At 43.9% G+C, this 18,995-nt stretch overlaps 1 long non-coding RNA gene across 1 annotated transcript in view; it reads left to right on the forward strand.

Moving 5' to 3' along the window:
* Positions 1–18,995, forward strand: part of LOC117362861 — a 74,882-nt gene that overhangs the window by 13,836 nt on the left and 42,051 nt on the right. The gene's annotated exons all lie outside the window — the stretch shown is intronic.

Consider the following 18,995-nt stretch of genomic DNA (forward strand, 5'->3'; position numbering starts at 1 on the left):
TACTGATAAAATATTTTCTTCTGCTTATCTCAGCGTAATAAAATCATAAAAGATCATAGGGGTAGTTGCAAAAATGTTATACACTTCATTAAATGAACAAATATCCTTATGACGAGCCCATTAAAAAACTCTGAGGTATTTAAAAAGAAACCCCCACAGCATATAGAAAAACTCTGTTCTTAATCAAATCTGCTAAAAACTTTGTAAACCACTTGAGAGTTACTCCTTCTATTACAACATTCAGGAAAGCATAAGCACTGGATACAAAAATCAGAATATATTAGATAACACAGGAGTTAAACACTGAAAAAGGTAACTTTTTTCCAAAAGACTTGGGGCTAGACTCATTAAAGGAAATCATAGGGAAACAAGATTTTATGTATGTGACTTGGAAACCACATAGTTGTATGCAGTATATACATTTTTAAATAAATAGAGACTCAGTTGCTATTGGGTGATTCTCTGGCCGATTTTCCAACTGCAATTGATTCACTATCAAGTTTGCATGTAAATGATTTGCACGAAAACCCACTGACTCAATCGCTCAGTGAGTGATTGACACAATGCCGAGCCCTAACAATAGTGACAGGGGAAGCAGCCTCCTGTCACTGCTGTCAGGGCTTCTGTTTTTTTTTAATGGAACAGATGTTCTGCACACCATCTGTCCCATTAAAAAAGCCCCACCCCCACGCTAGCACTTCCGAGCCACCGTCCCCCCCTCCCCCAAGAATCCCAAAAAGATGGCAGGAGGAATGCCTACTCCTTCCTGCCTGGAAAAACCTCCCCCCTCCCCTCTCCCTGAAGAAAAAGGCAGGAGGGATGCCCACTCCCTTCTGCCCCGAAGGCGCCCACTTCCCTCCCCCCTGAAAAAAACCAACAGGAGGGATGCCCATTCCCTCCTGCCCGAAAAGACCCTCCCCCAAAGAAAACAGCAGGAGGGATGCCCACTTCATCCTGCCCCGAAAGACCCCCCCCTCGAAGAAAAAGGCAGGAGGGATACCCACTCCCCTGTTTCCCCGTACCTTGAAGTTGGCAGCAAGAGGTACTGAAAACACCTCCTGCTCCTTCGCCCTGATGATAACACTGTGCCTTAGGCCCCTCACTGAAGCATCATGTGATGCACGAGGATGGGCCTAAGGCCTTGATTGGCTCAGATGCCTCAGGCTCCTCCCCATTTGAATATTCTTCCTTAGTGAATCCCTCGGACCTGCCCGAATCGGAAACGGAGTGGTCCGATTCGGGCAGGTTAGTGAATCTAGCCCATTGTCTTATCTACCCTGGGCAGCTTGTCCCCTAGAGCTGACCACAAAACCCTATAAGCTTGATCTTCACCCTTCTCAGTGGCCCCCACCCTCTTTGTCTTCCTCTTTTCTCCTTTTGTTTTGGTGTTGCAGTCAGTGGATTTGGTCTGCTCCTTTGAATTTTATACTCTGTTATTTTTATTTATCCCCTCCTGATGTTTAATCCCTTATTTGTTTCTTTTCTATTAATTACTGTATTTCTTACCCTTTTTTTCCCTTTTTGTAATGTATGTCATGTTCATTGAGTATTGTTTGTGTGTTTGTTCCCCCTGAAAGTTGTAAAGTTTTTAATAATGTACATCGCTTTGAAGTATGATTAAGCGATTAATCAAATTCTAAATAAAACTTGGAAACTTGGATACATGCAAGGCACCCTGTGCACAGGCCAGTTCAGTTAATATTCAAAGGCATTGTCCTGCAACTGTCTCTTCTATAGAACTATAAAGCAATATCTCTTAGTGTGCAGTTTCGAGGTCTTATCTTAATGGCCAGTGCAGCAGTTTCTTCTGTGGCAATGTCCTTTAGTTAATGCTGAAAAGTCCTCAGCCCTTGCAAACAACAGACAGGCTGAAGTTTCACAGAATCCATTTTGTTCTCACAGAATTCATATTGTTTTATGCCTATCTTTTTCCTTGTGGGCAGCTCTTCGGCCCTGCACCTCAGGGCTGTTGCTGAGGGGTCTTCTTGGGTGTCTCTCTCAAAAACAATATGTACTCTGTGTGTTATTCATATTATGCTGTGTCACAAGTATTTGAAGCATGTCTATTATTCAGCTACATCTAATATAATAAAGAGCTAGCCGCGCATGCGCACTCCTATTTGCATGTTCCATGCGTGTAGGTCTGTGGCCGAAGGAGGCGCATGCGCGTTACTATGTCACCAGCCTATCGCCACCACAAGCCGGACCGCAGCCAGACGACGATCTCCGTTCCTCCTGCCGCCGCCGATCTCCATTCCTCCTTTGCCGCCCACCCCCTTCTCTTCCCGCGGGCCCGAATGGCGATTCCAGCAACGTGTGCATCAGTCTTCACACGCTGCTTCGGGCCCTTCTACTGCCCTGATTTGCTCTGCCACGTCTCTGATGATGTCATCAGAGACGTGCCAGAGTAAATCAGGGCAGTAGAAGGGCCCGAAGCAGCATGTGGAGACTGATGCAAGCGCTGCTGGAATCACCACCTTTGTAGTCCGGACCGCGGGAAGGGAAAGGGGGGGGGTAGAGGACAGACAGACAGAGAGAGGAAGGGAAACACAAAGAAAATAAGAAAGGCACAGGGGCAGGTGCACAGGGAACTGGTGTGGGGGAGGGAAATGGATGGGGGATGGAATGCTGCTTTGGACAGACAGACAGAGGGAGGAAGGGAGACAGAAAGAAAAAAAGAAAGACACAGGGCAGGGAGATACACAGAAAGACAGACAGGCAAAGGGGGCCAGGGACAGAGACAGACAGAAAGGACAGCGGGAGCCGCGCCAGGAGGGGTGCGGGATGCGGCAGTGGGAACTTTTCCAATGGGTGCAACTGGACGGCTGTCCGGAACCTCTGATCAGGGGCAGAGCAAGGTAAGAGTATCATAGGGATAAGAAGGAGGAGGGGGGATAAAAAAGGAAGGGATGCCTACTGCTGGACAGGGGAAGAAGGAAAGAGATGCTGATGGACAGGGGAGGTGAAGAAAAAGGAACGGAGGACTAATGTTGGACAGGGGGAGAAGGAAAGAGGTGCTACTGGACAGGAGGGAGGTAAAACAAAGGGAGAAGGTTCTGCTGCATAAGGAGAGCAGTGAAGGGGTAGTGGTGGACACAGTGGAGGTAAAAGGAAGGGAAAATGGACAGGGGGAGCAGGCAAGGGGTGGTGATGGACAGCCAAGGAAAAAGAAAGGCAGAAAGAAAGAAAGCGGCTAAGGAGAGAGAGAGAGAAAGAAAGACAGATACACACACATATGTTCTAGCACCCATTAATGTAACGGGCTTAAAGACTAGTCTTTTTATATAATACTAGCGTTTAAGCCCATTACATTAACGGGTGCTAGAATATATGCCTGTCTGTCTTTCTTTCTTTATGTCTCTCTCTCTGCTCCTGTCTCTTTCTTCCTTTCTTTCTGTCTCTCTCCCTCCTGCTATTTTTCTCTCTCTCTCCCTGGCACCCTTTGTCTGTCTGTCTGTCTCTCTGGTCCCCTGTCTGTCTTTATTTCTGTATGTCTCTCTCCCTGGCCTCCTTTGTCTGTCTGTATTTCTTTTTTCTCTCCTCCCCCCCCCCCCCACTTTCCTTTACAGAAACAGCAGCGGTATTTTCCTTCCCCTCCAGGTCCCTGTGAAGTAGTAGCAGCATTCCCCCCACCCCCCCTCCCTCCTCCCACCCCCACTTTCCTTTGCAGAAGCAGCAGCAGTATTTCCCTTCCCCTCCAGGTCCCTGTGAAGCAATTCCCTTCTCTTACCGTGAGCTGTCCTGCTCCATTCGGCCCCTCCCTTCTCTTAATGCGATCTGGCCTGCTCCGTTCGGCCCCTCCCCCTTCCCTTCCCGCGGGGCTGGCCTGCTGAGGCCAAAGGTTTTTGTTTCAAGTTTTAAAAGTGCCGGCGGTGGCTCCTCTCACGCTGCTGATCCTCCTGTAAAGAGCAGCCTGCGATGGTGGCCGGCTTTAGCGAACCTCGCAGGCCACTCTCCAGCCTCGGTAGCACATTCCCTCTGACACACGGGATCGCGTCAGAGGGAACGTGCTACCGAGTTGGAGAGCGGCCTGCGAGGTTTGCTAAAGCCGGCCACCATCGCAGGCTGCTCTTTACAGGAGGATCAGCAGCAGCTGGTGGCGGCAGCAGCAGCGAGTGAGGGCCGAGGTGTGGTTCCCTGCTGAGGACGCGGGCAGGGAAAGAGCTTGCCTGGCTTCCAGGGTGAGTGAGGGCGGGAGGAGGGGAGTGGCCAGAATGTTTCCTGCCGCTGGGTTGGCTGCCACGGATCACACACACAGCGGCAGGCAACATGAAATCCTAAGTGCGCATGTGCACTTAGGGTTTTATTATATAGGATTAGTGTCTTTTAAGGTCTTAACTAAAATTGTATCTAATACATATTGGTTATGGGGCCCACCTTATATTCTGCTTAATACAATTAGCACAATCAGAACCATAATGCAAAATCCAAACAAGGCTGTCTCGAATGTCATCTATTAAAGCCTGAAGAATAGAAAGCTTGTCGTCAATGACCGCAGATAAATTTTTTGGTTAGTTCCCAAAACACTTGTCTTGTAATGTGAACATAGGTGGTACTGATGACTCCATAGTCGCAATTTTGGAGGGGAGCTCTCTTCTGTGCAGGCTATGGAGTTTTTATTGGCATAACTCCCTGCACCAAAATGGAAAACAATGATAACACTACAGGAGTTCAAAGCTCTCAGATATCTAAGCGATATTCATGTCTTTCGGCTCTTGTTCAAAGCAGTATATTGTGGGGAATTTTGAAGATATTATGCTGTTTGGGTCAGAGCTGAGGTAAAGAGCCACTGCTCAGCCCACTGGACCCCGCCTAATTTTTAAAATGGAAAAAATTTGAGTATTTCCTCCATATTAGACTACATTGATTTCTAGCTCATAAAGTATTTTATTGAAAGCAGCATGTCTAGTCTATCAGACCTTTTTTTGGATCAACTTCTGAAATATTACTCTCTTCATTTACAAAATCAGCTGCTACTCTATTCTTTAAGTTGCAATAGTGTTTGTTATTTACAGGTTTTTAATATGATATTTATGATTTCTGTGGTCCCTTTTTGGAATTAATCACCATCTATTTTTTAGGTTAGAATCCAACCATTTTTCTTTCTAAAAAGACTGAAAACTTGATTATTGATATTTTATACCTTGTTTTGTGTAAATTGCATTGAGCCTATACTATAATTGATATACGAGGGTGAATCAGAAGTAAAGGCAATTGATAAATTACGCGATAACTGGAACAGATGTACTTGTATATTGCCTGTTGGATAGTTCATCCACACACAGTGCATAACTGGTTGGCGGATAGGAAACAGAGGTGGGGTAAATGGACAATATTCGGATTGGAAAAGCCATCACAAGTGGAGTGCCGCAAGGTCAGTGCTTGGACCTGTGCTCTTCAACATATTTATAAATGACCTGGAAATTGGTACAATGAGGTGATTAAATTTGCAGAGCGATACAAAGTTATTTCAGAGTAGTGAGGACACAGAAGGATTGCAAAGATCTGCAATGTGACACAAACACGGCTCGAGAAATGGGCCCTCGACATGACAAATGAGGTTTAACATGGATAAGTATAAGGTGATGCATGTCGGCAACAAAAATCTTATACACGAATACAGGATGTCCAGTGCAATACTTGGAGAGACCACCCAGGAAAGAGACTTGGAGGTATTGGTCAACAAGTCAATGAAGCCATCTGCGCAATGCACTGGCGGCGGCGAAAAGGGTGAACAGAATGCTAGGAATGATTAAGAAGGGGATCGTGAACAGATCAGAGAAGGTTATCATGCTGCTGTACCAGGCATGATACGCCCCCACCTGGAATACTGAGTCCAAACACTGGTCGCCATACAATGAGAAGGACCGGTACTACTCGAAAGGGTCCAAAGAAGAGCCACTAAATGTTTAAGGGGCTGGAAGAGTTGCTGTACAGTGAGAGATTGGAGAAACTGGGCCTCTTTTTCCTTGAAAAGAGGAGACAGAGGGGACATGATCGAAACAATTAAGATAATGAAGGGAATAGACTTAGTAGATAGACAGGTTGTTCACTCTCTCCAAGGTAGAGAGAACAAGAGGGCACTCTCTAAAGTTAAAAGGGGATAGATTCCGTACAAATGTAAGGAAGTTCTTCTTCACCCAGAGAGTGGTAGAAAACTGGAACACTCTTCCGGAGGCCTGTATAGGGGAAAGCACCCTCCAGGGATGTTAGACATGTTCCTGCTGAACCAGAATGTACGCATGTAAGGCTAGACTCAGGGCACTGGTCTTTGACCTAAGGGTCGCCGCATGAGCGGACTGCTGGGCATGATGGACCACTGGTCTGACCCAGCAGCGGCAATTCTTATGTTCTTATGTCTATATGGTAAATGGAGAGATTATGCCCAGTATTTCCTCTGCATTTACTGCACAGGGCAGACACAACGTGGCACCATGTCAGATGTAGGATCAGATAGCATGTGAGCACCCGTGCAATCAGACACAACATGTAGCATGATGCAGGCCCAGAACAGTAATAAATAAGTAGTAGTACTAGCTGTACTGACATAACGACTGCCCCCACAACACATCCCCCCGATCCAATCCTCTCCCTCAATGTTGGATTGCCCCTCCTCTCTAGCCACATCCACCTGACGACAAACCCAGCATCTCTGCCACAGTGTTATCCCCCCAGCACACTGACTCCATGCCTGACCATAATCACATTCTCCTCAGAGTTCTACCTTCCCCTGGAACCTACTTGAGGCTAGTGTTGTAGTCCTGGGCTTCAGTGGTCACTTTTTCAGTGGCAGTGTTGGTTATTGCCACTAGGTGTCATTCTTTCAAGAATGCTGTTAGACAGCACCATGTTGGATAAGGGCACAAATCTGATCATTGCCACACTAGAAATTAGGACCCCCCCCCATGTAGTTCTAAGGGAGGGGGAGTGAGGGGAGAGTAGGTTTCTGAAAATAGCATGGTTTCTGTTTGGAGGCAGAATCAGTGTATTGAAGGAGGTGACACTTTGCTCAGGGTGCTATTTTACTGTTAAGGAGGGTAGCATGTGATCAGGGAAGTGATTGGACATCAGGGGAGAGGGGATTGGACATCTGAAAGGTGGAATCCAGTTGGGAGGACTGGAATATGTTCAGGCATGGGATTTCCCGGAATGGTACTTGTGTTTTCAAACATGCTACCGGACTGTCGGTTGCACAGGTTTCTAAGAAAAAGGACAATTTAAACTAAATGAATTTATGGAGCTTGTATGGTTGGGCAGACTAGATGGACCACTTGGGTCTTTATCTGCTGTCATTTACTATGTTACTATGTAGTTGGTACTATATTGTATGCATCCACACTGTTAGCAGTTGTGACAGTTTTTGCATAATACAGACCACTTACTAGCTATCATCAACAGCCAGGTCTCTGCTTCTCCCAAGTCATGCCTCCTCTCTGCCCATACCCATGTTGAGCAGCTGTTGTGAATTTTTACCGCATGAGCTGCTTTAACATATGGTAAATATTTGTGTAGGTCTGCGTTAATGTCTTTTGTTTGGTAAAACTCATGATAGCTGATTAACACCATTTAGTAAAAGACCCTCCTTAGAGTTACAAAATTTGTGTTTGTCTGTTTTTACCCATTTTTCTTCTGTACTGCTGGGTGTAAATTTAAGATCACTTCTCATCTGTTTCTAGTCAGAAAATAGAAGAGGTGGTGGAGACAGAGACTGTGTGAATTCAAAAGGGCCTGGGATAGGCAGGTGGGATCTCTTGGAGAGAGAAAGAAATAATGGTTACTGTGGATGGGCAGACTAGATGGGCCATTTGGCTTTTCAAGTTTATTAAAATTTGATGAAACACTAATTCATAATTTCTAAGCATTTACTAATATAAAATATAAAAAGGGGAGGACATTTTAATACTTATTATTGACTAGGACATATGAACATACTTGAAACAAGAGGAAAGTAGGAAAAATACAAATTAAAGAAAAGGAAACAAAACAAATAAGGGAAAAATCAGAAGGATGATGAGGAAAGCCTTGAAGAGAGATAATGTAAAAAGGATCAATTTAGTTATCAGCTAGGACAGACCCTGAGGTCATTTAGCATTCAAATGCGTCTTTAAAAGGAAGCATTTAAGGTTTCCCTTAAATTTATCTAAATTTTGTTCAGCCCTAATGTATGGAGGTAAAGAGTTCTAGATAGAAGGGGCTCTGAAGTAGCCCTGCAAGTAAGAATAATTTTTAAAGATGGTATGTGAGCGACCACAAATACAGTGCCAGAGATCCAAGATGGCTGCTACTGTTATCTGACTGCTGTGAGGATGCCGTCGATAGTCAATTTACCTTAAGATTTGTCTGCCAAAATGCCGAAAAGAAGGGGCAGAAGTGTCGGTGGAGCCTCCCGACGTTCGGTAGCCCCCATTGCCTACGGTCAACAACATTTTTCGGCGACTTCTGAGCAAGCAGGAAATGTCGGGGAATCGCCCTGTGAGTGTCCCAGCAGAGAATAGTGCTGCGGGGTCTCCTCAAGGGCTTGACATCACGCTGAGCCCCGACGTAAGGACGCCTCCGCTTCAGCCACAAGCGCTGGGAGCCAGCTCACCGTGAGGAGAGAGCACACCCGAAGAGGAAGTGTTCTCCCCCCGAGAGGCCAGTTTGTTGGAGGGCTTGCTACAGGGAACAACCCAGAGTGATTCTCTCCTCTGGAAGGAACCAGCGACTGGGACAACGTTGGCTGAAGAAACTCAGGACCCCAGAGAGGTAAAGCACTCGAATGAACAATATTTAAAGACACAAGTTACCTTTATTCCTCCTGATAAGCCCTCTGAGTCACTTTAGATTCTCTATGGGATTTAGTATCTAAATTATGTGAATTCCCTTAATCCGCAAATAAAACATTTGGATCAAGAGATAAAAAACCAGAAAGGAGAAATCAATTTATTAAAGCAAGATATTGGTATTGTTGAAGTCGAAATACAAGAAGAAAACAAGGAACTTAAAACAATTAAAGTAATCAAGATCTACTTGTTAAAGATATTTAATTATGAAAACAAAATTGGAAGATCTTGAAAAATAAGACTCGGGCTAATAATTTGCGTTTAATTAAACTTTCCAAAAATTTCATCAATTTCTCCACGAGAAATGATAAAGCGCTATTTCCTGGAGATATTAACAATACCTGAGGATTCTTTACCACCTCTTACAAGAGTATATTATTTGCCTACAAAATAAACCGGGATCCTCAAAAGAAAGATAGATGAAGGAACATCGCAGGAAGCACCCTTGACGTTTCCAACTTTATTGGAACAATCAGATAGAGAATTGGCTATCCCAGCCACTCTCTTACTGACTGTAGCTTTGGCTCCAGATAAGGACTGGATACTTTAAACTTTTCTTTAAAAAATAGGTCTAAGGACTTCCTGGGTCTCCATATTCAAATATTTCCTGATGTCTCTAGGGAGGACTCAGAAGAGAAGAAGGGAATTCCTAATGCTGAAGCCAGGTGTGACCCAGATTGGAGCTTTTTTCTTTCTTAGATATCCATTGAATGTGTCATCAGATATCGTTCTTTTAAATATATTTTTGTAGAACCAGCTCATTTGATTGCTTTTCTTTCTCTGAAACGTCTTGAGTGTGGAATACCAACTGTACCTAAGTGATAATTAGCTCTGCATCAGCACAGATTCAGTAATTTTCTTGTAAAATTATTCTTCAATTTAATTACTCTTTTCGTTAACCTTGGATCAAAATTGAGGACTAGTGTGTGATTAAGATAAGAAATGTTTTCTTTTTTCTTTATACTTTGATCCATTATTAGGATTGGAAGTTAACCTAAATGTTATATTGTCTGATTATACTTTCTGTACAAGTTATGCTTGATAATAATGTAAAAAATCTTATAAATTAAAAAAAAAAAAAAGATGGTATGTGAAGAAGGTGTTGAGATGCTTATCTTAAGATTCTTGAAGGATTATGAGGGATGAGGAGTTTATGAATGAAGGCAGGTTCGTTGGTGTTTTGGATTTTGAAGGAAAGCAAAGCAATTTTATGTTATTCAATGTGGAATGGGTAACCAATACGCCTTCTTTAACAGTGGGGTTAACATGATCAAATTTCTTCTTATTCATAATAATTTTTACAGCAGTATTTTGTATTAATTGTAGACATTGACTGTCTTTTTGACAGATTCCTCTTTGTTCAATGAATTACAGTAATTCAAGTTGCTTATAATAAGAGAATGAATTAGGATGTTAAGGGACTGAGGATCAAGAATGTTAGCTAGTGATGTGATCATTTTGAGCTTGAAAAAACAGTTCTTAACTACTGCACTAATCTGAAGATGGTAGGACTGTCTATTATTACGCTAAGGATTTTAATTGAACTAACGGAGTTAATCGATGAGCCGTTACTGGTAATAGGAGAAATAAGGTGAATATTTTCTTTCCATGGAAAGAGAAAGCAATTGGTTTTGGAAATGCTAAAAGATAGCATATTTTCACAGAGCCATTGGCTGATCTTGTCTAATTTTTGAGTTAACGAGATTAATGTCATTGAGACTGGATGCGTCAATGGGATGGATATCTGAATATCATACGCATAAGCAAAAGCGGTAAGACCGATAGACTGGCAAAGTGTCAATAAAGGGCCAGGTAGACATTAAAGAGTAGAGGGGATAGTATAGATCCTTGTGGAATGCCAAAGTTATTTTGAAAAACTATGGATGTTGAGCTATTGAAGGAGACCACGGAAGTGCGATTTGAAAAATAGGAAGAGAACCAGTCAAAGATTTGCTCAGAGATTCCAACTGCGGCAAATCTTTGAAGTAATAGTCAGTGGTCTATGGTGTCAAAGGCGGTTGAAAGATCTAATGGAACAAGAATAACTGATTTGTGCTGAATCAGGAAGTATTGTACATGTTTCTATGTTTCTGAATTATAATTCCATTATAAAAAAAAGAAAAAAGAAAGTTATGTCAGAAATGAGCCTGGTGGCATGTAAATGCATTTTGTAATACTGGACATCCATACTGTGTCTACCCTATTGGCATTGGCACAATTTATTGCATCAAATTGGCCATTTGATGATTCCAGCATCCAATAGCTTTCAAAAATGCTTTCTAAGATCTTCTCTGTCTCCTGGTGCCAGCTGTCTCAATCTCTCCCTAGAAGGGCGTGGTTCATGCAGAGGTATGGGATGTTTCACTTCTTTGGGCCAAACCTACATCCCACTCATGAGTTGAGAATACATTGCTTCTGATTAAAAGCTGCATTATTAATCTACCCTTCCAATAAGGAGGAAAGAGGTGAGTCCCCAAAATTGAACAAGGATGGAATCAGTTTTTGATGTTGATGCCTTTTGCTGAGAACAGCCTGCAAAAATAGAATTACACTCTATACACATGGGCTATTTGTGATCCTTTTTTTGTAAAGTGATCTCTTTCTTGGATTAATTTCGTACCCACACCTGCACTTCATTTGTTTTCAGATCAGAGATGGGTAATATGCCTCGTTGTACTAATAATCCACCAGGTAGAGTGGAGCATCTATCATCAATAGTTGCTTCTTCATCTTTGGAGTGAGCTCTACATGGCCAGTAACTGAGGTTACTGTTCCAGGAAGCAACTTTAATGTCTTGGGGAAAGCACATGGCCCAAATCATCTTCATGGATCTGAGTGGTGCTGCCCTGCTTTAACATAAGCCTCTTGGAATAGTAGATTGGATAGTTAACACATTGATATAGGACCCACCATCTCTTGGCCCTTTTGTGCCAATCTTCCGAAACAGTCTAGCATTACTACCAACGATGATTGGAAGTGCTGTCCCTTCCTCAAGCTTCAGTACACACTATTGCCTTTGCTGAAGCCGTGCTTGCTGGTCCTCATCAGATTGTGTCCGTCTAGGTGATCAATGATGCGATCCTTTATTAGCGCCTCTACCATCTTTCCAGGTACCAAGGTTAGACTCTGTACCAAGGTCTGTAGTTTCCTGAATCTCCCCTCGAACCTTTTTCGAAGATCGGTGTAATATTCGCCACTTTCCAGTCTTCCGGAATACTTCCTGATTTGATCAACAGACTGGCTATTAGTTGGATCAGTTCTACTATAACCCTTTTCAGTTACTTGATTACCCTTGGATGGATGCCTTCCAGTCCCAGGAATTTTATCATTTTTAAGTCTATCAACCTGCCTGCATATCCTCTTCTAGACTGACCGTCAACCCTGTCAGTTTCCCATCTGCATTTCTTGCGTATAGCCTGTCGGCTTCTGGTATATTGTATATATCCTCTTCGGTAAATACAGATGCAAAAAATGTGTTCAGTTTGTCGCGATGGCTTTGTCCCTCCTTTAATACTTCTTTTATTCTATAATCATCCAATGGCCCCACCCCTTCCTTGCAGGTCATTTTCCCTTAATATATCAAAAGAATGGTATAGATAGGGAAAAATGCTTGAGTACTGAATATAAACCACGTGGGCTATAAGTGGTATATAATTAAATACATAAACAAATGTTTTTATACCTCCTCTTCTTATTGAATTCAGGCCTCAAGATAAATTCAGTGCATATTTACTTATTCACTATCTCTGCCTATCATATTCCACTGGTTGGAAAACCGGTCTCTCGACAACCCCTAGTGGCAAGCTTCCTCAGGGGTCTCACTAATCTCCAACCCCCACTTTGTGAACCGCCTCCACCATGAATCAACTCATGAACTAATCCTTCTGAGATTACTAGGCAATGCCTCTCTTACATTCCTTCATGAATAGCAGTTTTTTCTCTGTCATTATGTCGGCACACACCGAGTCAGTGGATTCCAATCACTAGTGTCTCACTATCCTTTTACTCAGTTCTTTCCTGATTTGTGTCCCAACTGCGCACACAACTGAAATTCCTAACAAAATGTTTTCAGATTTTCCACTTCAATCAGAATATAATTCTGCCATCCTTCTTCCCTATTCCGCTTTTCTCACTAGCAGAACATCATTTTCATACTTTAGACTGCAGAAGAGCCACTACTGTTGTTACCTCCGAGAAACTGCAGCCATCCTACTAAACAGCTTTTTATCATTACCGCTGTCAGTTTAATATTTAATCTGAAGTGATTTGATCATGTCATGGTTTATTATCAGAAGTTACATTGGTTGCAAATCGAAGCAAGGATATTATTCAAATTTGGGTATATTTGTTTCAAGATACTACATGGTTTAATACCCACCTGTACTGTATACTTGATCATTTTAATTTTGTAAACAGAAGACACTTCGCCAAGAATTTAGATTCTTTGCATTCCCATCAGTAAAGAGTTTCCTTTAAAAGAGATTTTTTAAGAAAACAATAGCTTATCAGATTGCCTTTTGGGATAAGAGTTTTAGTAAATTGATCTCCAGTAGGAGAGTCTACTTGAGAGAGGTGCTGCAGAGAGGGGCTGTTTCTTACTTGCTGGGAGTTCAGTGCTCTGTATAACAACATCGAGGAAGCGATTTTGGGCTGTTTCCCTGCGGCACCGCGGAGACAGATGCCCTACGCTATCGGGGCCTTTCACCTGCGAGTGAAAAGTGAGCTGCACTGCCTAACAGCGAGAGATTACTTAAGAGAGGGGTTGCAGAGAGGAACTGTTTCTTACCTGCTGGGAGTTCAATGCTCTGTATAACAACATCAGAGGAGGTGATTTCGGTTGCCGTTTCCCTGCGGGCAACCCACGGAGACAGAATCCCATAATGTCATCGGCCTTTCACCTGCGGGTTGAAAAGTGAGCCGCCACTGTGGCATGCGGCCAGAGGGGTGTGCTCTGAGGGGCACGCTAGGGCTTCTAAGGAGCCCCATTTGGAGACAAGGAGACTGAGAAATACTGGAGTCTTTAAAGTAAAGATAAGTGTAAAGTTATTATGTGTTTTTGTTTTTTCCAATGGGGAAAGAAAAGTGAGGACTAAAGGTTCGACACCTATTTTTACCTGGCCCCATGGATAGACACCTTGTATCAACTAGTATGACTGTTCAAAATGTGAACACTGACTCTTTGTCAGGGGCATCGTTCATCCCTTTAGAGCGTACTCCACCTCCTCCTCCAATATGTCTCGAGGTAGTGACCCAATGACTGGGTCTACTTTCTCTTCTAACAGGTTCACCTGTACAGTTTAGCATCCTCCCTATTGACCTTTGAGGAGATGCCTAAGGCCCTATCCTTTCAGGATGAGGCTTCACTAGTACAGGAGACCCAGGAAGAGCCTTAGGATGTTCCTTAAAAGATTTGTGGATGATTAATAGTAGAGTGGAGGGGCTACTGAAGTCAGTGGTAAAACAAATACTAAATTTTCAGAAGTAGTGCATAAAATTAGAAAATGTGGATGATAATTTGAAAGCTTTGGAGAAATGTATTGTAATAATTGAATCCCAAATTACAACTCTGCTAGCATTTTCTTCCTCATCTGTTAAGGATTCACATCTTATTCATACTCGATTTGAACTCATGGAAAACATATTGAGGGCCAAGAATCTGCGACTACTCAATTTTCCCCAAACTCACTTGTTAACATTAGATATTTTGTTACGTAAATATTTTAGAGAAGTTTTGAAACTGACGGACGCAGAAACTTTGCCCATAACAAATTCTTACTATACTAGAGTTTAAGCCCGGTTAGATTTAACGGGTGCTAGATGTCTCCTGCCTTTTGAACCTGGCAGGGGCAGAGGCAGAGCCGGGGGCGGAGGGAGTGACGGGGGGAGAGCAATTTCAAAGCTTTCAGCAGCGGCGGCTCCTTGACCAAATCCGCCGCTTACAACGTCCCCACACTTATGGTCTGGCTGGCTCTCCCACCAAAGCCCTTCACAGCGGCAGCCCCTCCCGCATCCTTCCCCGTGTCCCAAGCCTCTCCAAAGGCCGGCTCCCACGAAAAATGGTACCCTCTGTCCAAAGCCGCGGCGGAAGCCTCCCATCAAGACACCATTTCAAATCTGACATATTGTAATCACAAAACAGAAAATAAATTATTTTTCTTTACCTTTTGTTGTCTGGTCATTATTCATATCATGTAGGGGTCCCAGGCTATGGTTGGCTTTTGATAACTCGCTTGCCAGGGCCCTTCTTTCTTCTTCCCTCCCTCCATCCCTGCAGCTGAAGACAGGCAACCTCCCCCCAGTGGTCTGAGACAGGAGGGAGCAGTTAGGAGAGGTCTGAGGGCAAAGAGGGGCTCAACAGCACACAACCACCTTTCCTTCCCTCCCTCCATCAGGTGCTTCCAGTGGTCTGAGACAGGAGGGAGCAGTTAGGAGAGGGTCCTAAGGCTAAAGAGGGGCTCAACAGCGCCCAACCACCTTTCCTTCCCTCCCTCCATCAGGTGCAGTGAATCCACCAATGTTAAAAGGAGCCGCGTCGAAATCGGAGGCCTGCCACTGCGGTAGCACATTCCCCTCTGCCTTGGTCCCGCCACTTCTCTGACATATGGGACCGCGGCAGAGGGAATGTGTTTACGGGTGGCGGCAGGGCTTCAATTTCAAAGCAACTCCTTTTAACATAGGCGGAGGTGAAACTGTACCTGATGGAGGAAGGGAATGGAATGGTGGGCCAAATTTGGCAACGGCAGGAAATTGTTTTGCGGGCCAAGCACCGTGAAACTTTGTTTCTTTAGGCAGCCCCGGTTGTTTACTTGGATTCAATGTGAGCCGGGTGAGGAAGGCAGCCGCAGCCTCGCGGCTAGGTAGGGGGACAACAATGGCGCTTATGCTCAAGCCCCCGCCGCAGCTCCTCCTCTCGATCCTGGTGCGGTTCGAGAGGGGAGTCGTGGCGGCGGCTTGAACATAAGCGCGATTGTTGTCCCCCTACCTAGCTGCAAGGCTGCGGCGGGGTTTCCATGGCAACCCGATCGCGGGATCTCAGTGTAGGGCCGGGTCTGGCGGCGCCCTGTAGTGCGGAAGCGGGAGGCGGGACCTCAGCACAGCGCCGCCGGCCCCCAGGAGCTCGAGGCCGGCGGCGGACATGCCTGGTGTGGCATGGTGCAGGAGGAACAGTGATCGGTGGAGAGCAGGTGATGACAGTGATAGGTGGCGCGAGGTGGAGAGTAGGTGATGACGTAAAACGTGCGCATGCGCATTTGTGTTTTCGCGACGGATCAGGGAACACGTTTTTTTTAGTGCGCATGCGTGGGCCTAGCATTTTATTTATATTAGATTCCACAGAAGAAAAAGATTTCTGCTGATCTGGGAACAGATCAATTAGAACTAATAGAGTTTGATCTGATGGGTTTCCTGGAAGATTCACAAGATACAGTGCATACAAGATCAACCCTTTTGGTGACATGTGCTAAGGAAATCGATAAATCTTTAATAACGAAAGCTTATTTTCAAAACAAACATGAAAATTATGTGGAGATAGAGTATTAATTTTTCCAGATGTTGCCAGGGCAACTCAGTTGAAAAGGAAGGCTTTTTTTTGGATCTGAATCCTTAGAGGGGCATAATCAAAAGAAATGTCTAAGTTCCCCTTTTGGCCTAAGGTCTTAAACGTTGAAAGCAGAAGCAGGGAAAATGTCCATTATCAAAAAAACAACCAAAAGGAGGTTTTTTAAATAATGGCCTGCCTCTATGTTCAGCTGTTTAAACGACCAGACCACCACTACGTATAAACTTACACCATATAATCAACCTAAAAAAAGCCTAAGTCCCAAACGCCCAAAACAAGGGCTTTTAGGCGAAGGAGGAGCCGGTCCTTCGCCTAAAAGCTGGATTCTGTAACCGGTGTCTGTCAAAAACAACACCGGTTACAGAATTATCCCCCCCCTACAATGATCCAGGCAAGAGGGAGCCTAAGCCCTCTTGCTCCGGCGGCACCCCAAACCCCCAACAGCATCGGGGCAAGAGGGAGCCCAAGCCCTCTTGCCCCGCCAACTCCCTGACAGCATCGGGGCAAGGGGGAGCCCAGCCTCCCCCCCCCCCCGCCGAGTCCGATGGGGCCCTCCTGGCCCGGCCCTAACCCCCACCCCCCCACCCCCACTCACTAAAATACAGGCAGGAGGGATCCCAGGTCCACAACTTGCGATTCCAAGATTTCACATAAGCGAGCAAAAAGAAAATATAAATCTATATAGCAAGATAGACTACAGATAAAGCTGAGGTAGGAGTGCCTTATAAAAACTAAAAACCGGGAGAAGAGACAAGATGGTGTATGGAGCAGGACACTGAGAGGAGCACTCCCATCTCAAAAGTGCTTTTTTCCCTTTAAACTTTTGGGAATAATTTGCTTCTATGCCTAGGAGAAGGGGGAAACAGAGGGGTGTCCCTCCACCTACCTCAGGATCCTCGACACTTTTACAGTCCAGCCTTCCACTTCGGGCGCTTCTGCTGCTGTGAGTAGGGAAGCTCACAGCTTGGATGGCGAGTTGTCGCTCTCGCTGAGCCCGCGAGGACCGCATACCCCTCCTAAGCCCCCTCCTAAGCCCGGAGAAACGTCGGCAGAGCAGAGCATGCAGAAGGGCTCCCCCAGTGTATGGAGAGAGGCACGTTCTCTAGCCGCGATAGACCCGTTAGCAATTACAACCATGCTGCTGGAAATGCAGCGTTCAGGGAGTGTGGAGCCTTTGGCAGCTAGTGGTGGTGAGGTTGTAGGAGGTTGGGGTAGAAGCCACCGAAAATCTGGCTATAATCTCCCCCCTCAAGCCGTTGGTGAGACCACAGGCAGTAACACTGGATTCTATTTGGACTGCGATTGAGAACCTACACTCGGTATGCACCAACTTTGTTTCTATTACTTTGAATTCTACCTCTAGGATAAGTTCCTTAGAGATCTCTATTGAACAACATCAAGTAGATTAAAAAAATTTAGAGAAAGTAACAACTGAGACCAAGCATTTGCTTACTAAACAAATGACAGATAAAATGATGATCTTAAGGAAGATTGAAAACTTAGAAAACCAATTAAAAAATCTGAATTTGAGGATTCTTAATTTTCTGGTTGCTAAGTTTATGCCGCCTCAAGAACTGTTTAAGAATTATGTTGACTGCTTTAAATATTCCAGAAGCAAGTCTCCCCCCGATACAAAAAATCTATTATTTAAAACAAATGCAAAAGGAAAAAGCTATAGCAGTTGAAAATACACAGTTGGATGTTTCTGCTATTTTGCAATCTTCCGATATTGAAATTCAGGGGCGGGCAACATTATTGGTCTCAATGGTATTCTTATAAGATAAAGAAATGCTGTTGAAATTGTATTTTAATTTAAAACAGATCACCTATTTAGGTGAAAGGGTATATATATATTTCCAGATGCCTCAAAGTGCTTTGGGGGCAGTGTTCCAGTTAAGATTTCCGTGTAAATGTTTTGTCTCTTATCAAGGGAGTAAATATATTTTCTTTGAACCTGCCCAATTAGGTTTTTTCCTGGAAGGTAAAGGAATCTCTACACAGTCCGATCAAAACAGGTTATTGATTCGGTATCAAATTAATGGATAGGATAATATCTTAATACTGCTCTATTTCCTACTTTCTGATTTTCTTTTGTATAGTCCCCTTTCCCAAGGGGTTTTATTTATTTTGTCTCTTCTCCTCAGATTGTGGACTGTATTAGATGATTGTTTTCATTGTTTATTTTTTGTTCCTTAGTTCTTTAACTAAGTGAGTTTATACTTTTGTATTGCCTTTAACATCTTTGTAAATGGGATGTATTAAAATGATAAATAAATAAAAAAAACTATAGAGCACTTGATTTTCCTTCATCCAGTCAAGACAAGGCCAAAAAAGCAGTTAATTGTTGAGGGTCAAAGAAAACATATTTAAATGAGCGGTGGCAAATAATACACTTGCAAGGGTGTCTCAAATAAAATGTTGCTCCCAGTGAGATGGCCCCTGGTCTCAAAAGAAGAAATTCTCAATGACACTTTTGAGTTTCTGATTAGACTGGGGCATAGCACATTAGTTTTGGACAGTCTGTCTTATGCTACTTATTTGCTCCTTGCCTTCTCACCTCCACCCTAATATACATTGTAGCTAGGGACTCACCAAGAAGTGTGCCTGCATATCCC

This window comes from Geotrypetes seraphini, chromosome 6 (genome assembly GCF_902459505.1).
Source record: "Geotrypetes seraphini chromosome 6, aGeoSer1.1, whole genome shotgun sequence".
Lineage (NCBI taxonomy): Eukaryota > Metazoa > Chordata > Amphibia > Gymnophiona > Dermophiidae > Geotrypetes > Geotrypetes seraphini.